Source organism: Tiliqua scincoides, chromosome 3 (genome assembly GCF_035046505.1).
Source record: "Tiliqua scincoides isolate rTilSci1 chromosome 3, rTilSci1.hap2, whole genome shotgun sequence".
Classification (NCBI taxonomy): domain Eukaryota; kingdom Metazoa; phylum Chordata; class Lepidosauria; order Squamata; family Scincidae; genus Tiliqua; species Tiliqua scincoides.
In genome coordinates this window covers 148,383,611-148,389,621 of record NC_089823.1, presented here as the reverse complement: position 1 = coordinate 148,389,621, position 6,011 = coordinate 148,383,611, and positions in this window count along the sequence as shown.

The window sequence follows — 6,011 nt, the reverse complement described above, 5'->3', positions numbered from 1 at the left end:
TGTCACCTTTCTGGGCTGGAGAAAACCCACTCAGCTTTCCCATGGGGAGAACATGCAAATTGTACACAGACAGTGGCCCTGGCCAGGAGCTGATATATATTTTTTAAATCATCAACTTTTAAATGGAACAACTTAAAACAAAATGACATTAAGTGAAGAACTTGCTGTATTAGGATACAAGAAGGTGGTTGATAGCACAGAAGTGATACATGTTAGCATTTCAGGTTTGTAGTAGGCCACTATGCCTATAGTGACCCATCTTAAGTATTTACTTGTTATTCCATCAAGTCTTAAGACCAGATATCATTTTAGTTAATATAATTAAAGAATGTTAGAGTGGGAAGAGACCTCTAAGGCCAACTGCTTGCTCAGTGCAGGTGACTATCCCTAAAAGGTGGCCATCCAGCCTCTGCTTGAAAATATCCCAGGAGAGCCACAACTGTAAAGGGCAAACTGTTCCACTGCCAAGCAGCAATTACAGAAGAAATTCTTCCTCATGTTTAGCCTAAATCTACTTCCCTGCAGATTTAACCAAGTAGTTCTAGTTCCACCCTCAGGAACCATAGAATGTAGATCATGTCTTCTGTGTAGATCCTCCATGTCTTCTTGAGATATGGCTATTGAAGATAGCTATCATATCTTTCCTTAGCCTTCTCTTCGCCAGGCTAAACATGACAAGCTCTTTCAATTGCTCCCACAGGACTTGGTTTCCAGACCCATCACCATCTTAGTTGTCATCTTTTGAACCCACTCCAGCTTATCAATGGCCAGTCAGTGAAGACAATACTGAGCTAGATGGGCCAGTGATCTTGCTCAGAAGAAGTTTCTTATATTTATTGAAAGCTCTGGCACAGCAAAACATTACACAGCAAACATTATACAAGGAAATCAGCAGATGGGATTAAAGAAGAATGGATTCCTGCAGGGCTACCGTGGAAGTACTATTACAGCAACTGGGGCTGCTCCGGCCCAATATAAAAACTATAAATGAGACCAAAATTTATGTGTAAAGGTAGTTGTGTTTAGTAGGTAAAAAAAGACCTGCAGAAATGCCGCCCCCCCCCCCACATCCAAATGCCAATATTCTTAAACTACAAAAAGCTTGATCCTAAATCAATTTCCTTGGAAGTAAGTCCTATTGACATCAAAAGGATATACTTCTAAGTAACAGTTGACTTTGAAGGTTCATTTTGAAGGTTCCTTTTCTAGATCTCCCACCAGGCGGAGAAGGGAAAGTGCAAAGCATGGTATTATGCCTTTGTTAACAACACATATCGGACTATAGCCACAGAAAAAGAATGGTTCTGTGGCACTTAAATGTAACACAAAGCAAAAGCCGGAGCCTTTCAGCTTGAAAATAAATGACTGCAAATTTTAATACTGTACAGTGCGTGTTTTTTTTTAAACACTTTTCGCTGTCCTCTGACAGCTTCTCAGTTTCTTCCACATAAATATACCCTGGGGAAGAACACAAAGCAATATGCACTTGCCTGATTGAGTACTGAAAGATTAATAATCAGAAAATAAATTTCAGTGTACGTATAACTGTCATGACCATTTAAAAAAATCTTTAGTAATGATTTATCACATTTCTTTGACAAATAAACGATCACGCCCACACAGTTACGCTTGCCTCTTGCTCCCATCCAAAATGGCTGGTATTTTGTAACCAGTTCTCAAAGGAATGCAGATAGAATGCAGACTGATCCCTCAATACAACTGCTCTTGCATTAGTAGTAAGTACAGCCAGTGGGCTTAATCTTAAACTCATTTCCTTCAGAATAAGTTATAATTATATGTATGGGACCTACCCAGGGCTGGCTCAATACCTCCATGAACTCCTGACAGTGGCATGCCAAATGCTTCTCCCTTACCTGATGATGTACCATTCTCTACCCTTCCCACTCTTCTGTGTTCTAGCTCAGCACACTCCTCCCCTCCACGTTTTCCATTCCTCTCTATTCCCCTCTTCCTTTTCCAATCCAGGGAGTAAAGGAGGATGGGGAACAGTGGATGTAAGCACATGGGCACAAATCTGCTTCCTGACCAACTTCAATTGGTCTCATGGAGGGGCTGGTCCTGAATTTCCCACTAAATTAACAGGCTTGACCAAATTTTAGGTAGCAATTTACAGGTACATAATCTTGTATGTACCTTGTAAGTTAGTTACACATGGTAGGTTTTAGTTACTTGCCACTAACTTGTCCTATTGCTTTCAAAAGACCTTAAGCACAACACAATCCTACACATGCCTACTCAGGAATAAATTCTATTGTATTCTATGGGGCTTACTCACTCACCAGTGTGTTGCAGGCCTAAGATTAATGGACTGAAGATTAATGGGATCAGGGCTAATATGTTTAGGATTGAGATGCTGAGAGTCTTGCTAGACTTGGGCAAGGTGAATAGGTACAAATAATCCTATACTTTTAATGGCTGTGTAGAAGAAAGAACTCTGGCAAATGCAGTTTGTTGTGCAGAGCTGAGAGAAGCTACAATCTCTTGATTTCCCTGTTCTTTCCAACAACTAAAACTGAGTTGCTGTGTCCTGTCCTCACATCTTCTTAGCAAACTTTAATGCAATTTGATCAAATCATTAGCACGAGAAACACAGGTGCAAGATTGCTCATGTTAAGCTTGTGGTTCACTAGAGGCCCAAACCTATCCAACTTTCCAGTGCCAATGCAGCCACTATACTGCCCTGAAGAGAGGATCCTAGAGAGAATACTTTGAGGAGGCATCTGTAACTGGCCCCCCACTACAGGATGCACTGGCACTGGAAAGTTGGATAGGATTGGGCCCTAAGATCCCTAGGTTTTTTTTTAGCCATGCTGCTGCCAAACCAGGTGTCCCCCAAACCCAATCAGAGTTTAATTTTGAGGCAACATAATTGGTTAATGAACAGAAACAGAACGTGGCTCTTTTTGAACATGATTAATTGTTCACCTATGATCATGTCTTTTATCCAAGTTTTTAAAATGCACGTATAGAAGAAATTTAAGGCAATACTGTATTGTGAATAAAATGTGTGGGATCATCACTCTTCCATGCCATTTCCCTCTTCTGCTCATTGCAGTTAATAAACTGCCTGCTCATAAATTGCTTCTCTAGACATATCCATTTTGCCCTTTCACTGAATCATTTTTACTATAGAAATTTGCTTCAAGCTACGAGAACAGTACAGTATGCTTGGCCTGGGAAAGAAATGTGAGAATGGCAAGTCAATTTGCCATGCAGTACCAAATAAAACTTTAGTCAAGGAGGGATTGAGTTTTCAGTTTTAAAAAAAGACCGAATTCAACTTTCCACCTATCACCAGAAGAAAACACATAGAATGAGAAAAAAATTGCATTAAATTACAAATATATACTCTGTGGGTATGTATGCTTCTGCATGTATATACTGTATACCTGGCTGCATATATATAGTCATTTTATTTACAGTTCATCATTTTGAGTTTTATTGCGGTATTATTGCAGAATTCTGCTAAAAGCCATTTCCATCCATTATTCTGTGTCCATTAGTTTTAACTAGGATTTGTCACCCAATTAAAAAACATTTAGTCAATCAACCATTTTCCATTATTTATTTTTATTATTTATTTCTCATGACATATTCCAATCAGATCAGGCATGACTGAGAACAGGTTATGTGGAGCTCAGCCTTGCCTCTAAACCAGCGTTTCTCAAACTGTGGGTCAAGACCCACTAGGTGGGTTGTGAGACAATTTCAGGTGGGTCCCCATTCATTTCAATATTTTATTTTTAATATATTAGACTTGATGCTACTATGATATGTGACTGCATTTGGGGAAATGTTATAGACCTGTACTTTTAACAAACTACTATGTATATTCTTTTAACAATGATAGTAAAGGAAACTTACTCCTGGGTAAGTATGGGTAGGATAGTTAAAAATTTTCCTGCTTGATGATGTCACTTCCAGTCATGACATCATTTCCGGTGGGTCCCGACAGATTCTCATTCTGTCCCGGTGGGTCCTGGTGCTAAATGTGTGACAACCACTGCTCTAAAGCAGCGGTCTCCAAACCCCAGCCCAGGGGCCAGATGCGGCCTCTAGCCAGCCTTTTTCCGGCCCATGGCAAACCTCTTGTTCCCTGAAAGCCTCTGGCCCACTCAACTGAACATGACCAGAATCGTGTTCTTATTGTGTCTGGAGGGTGTTCTGAGGGCCAGAGAGGTTGAATAAATGAGCCCATTCATTCATTTATTCACTCATCTAAGTTCCATCTTGAATTTATTTATTCAAATTTTATATTTAAATTTTTTTTCTAGTCCTCCACACTATGCCAGATATTTGATGCGGCCCTCTGGCCAAAAAGTTTGGAGACCCCTGCTCTAAACCAGTGATTTTCAATCTTTTCCATCTCATGGCATATTGCCAAGGTGCAAAAATTGTCAAGACACACCATCAGTTTCTGGATAAGTGACAAGGCATACCATGCTGTTGTTTGGGGGCTCACATTATTATTATTAACAGTATTTATATACCGCTTTTCAACTAAAAGTTCACAAAGCGGTTTACAGAGAAAAATCAAATAATTAAATGGCTCCCTGTCCCAAAAGGGCTCACAATCTAAACAGATGCCAAGGAATACCAGCAGACAGCCACTAGAACAGACAGTGCTGGGGTGAGGTGGGTCAGTTACTCTCCCCCTGCTAAAAAAAGGAGCACCCACTTGAAAAAGTGCCTCTTACCCAATTAGCAGGGGTTGTGCCTCTTACCCAATTAACATCCACCAATGGCCCTACTCTCAGGCTGCGATCCTATGCACACTTTCCTGGGAGTAAGCCCCACTGACTATAATGGGCCTTACTTCTGAGTAGACAGGCATAGGCTTGGGCTCTCAGTCCGCGGGCTCCCTCGCAGATAAGCGCGCACCGGACTCTGTAGTCTTCCGAGAGGCCAGTCCCACTCGGTGCCGCGGCGCTCGCTCCCAGCCAGGTCGGGCTGCAGCCTTGGCTGTCCTGCGCGCCACCGGAGGCGCGCGGCTGTGCCTGGGCTCTGGGCGGGGCTGGGGGCCTGGGGGGGCGGGGCGGAGCTTGTGCTGCCAGCCAGGAGGCGGAGCGGGAAGTTTGAACGGAGGCGACAGCGGCTGGAGCGGCAGCACAGCCGGGATGATGAGTCGTTGCCGCGCGTCCAGCTCTACCAGCGCGCAGCAGACGAGAGAGGCGGTGAGCGGGCGCGCCTTCTCTTCCTTGCAGCGCGCTGTCTCCTGGCGCGTCTGAGCCGGGCGAGGGCACTGGCAGCCGCCCTCTTTGCCCCCTTCCTTTGTGGCCGCCTCAGAGCCGTTGGCTGCTGCGCAAAGGGGGGAAGGGGCTGCTGCCCACTGAGCACGCTTGCTCCAAGGGGAGAAAGTGTGCGCGGTCTGGGCACAGGGGGCTGAGGCTGGGGGCCTGGGGCACCCTGTTGGTACCAAGGGACCCCCCCCCCCATGCATCTGCCAGGGCACCCTTGCCTGCAAGTTATTCAGGGGAGGGTTCTAGGACACTGTTTCTCAACTAGTGGTACGGGTGCCGCCGGTGGTACTTGAGGTGGTACTCACTGGACCCCTGGACACCTGCTGCCCAGCTGCGAGACCAGGTACGGGTGCCAACAGTGGTACTTGAGGTGGTACTTGCTGGACCCCTGGACACCTGCTGCTTGGCAGCAAGACCAGGAACACAACCGAACGAACAGTGGTAGGAGGCTTGGTTTGGCACGCAGAGCTCCAAAGCATGCTTTTCCATGCTCAAAAAGCCCTCCCATCCACCCTGCACCTCTTACTGGTGCTTGTCGCATCACATCTGGCCTCCCAACCCAGAAATAACTGGTGATGGTATTTTAAATAGGTGGACCGTGTGAATTGGTACAACTGAGGACAAACATTGAGAAACACTGTTCTAGGAGATGCTCACTGTCTCCTTCTTTGTGCTCGGTCTGGAATGCACAAGGCTGGGTGGTCAAGCCACTCTTCAGGGCAGTGTGGTCACCCCCATTGCTCATCTTCT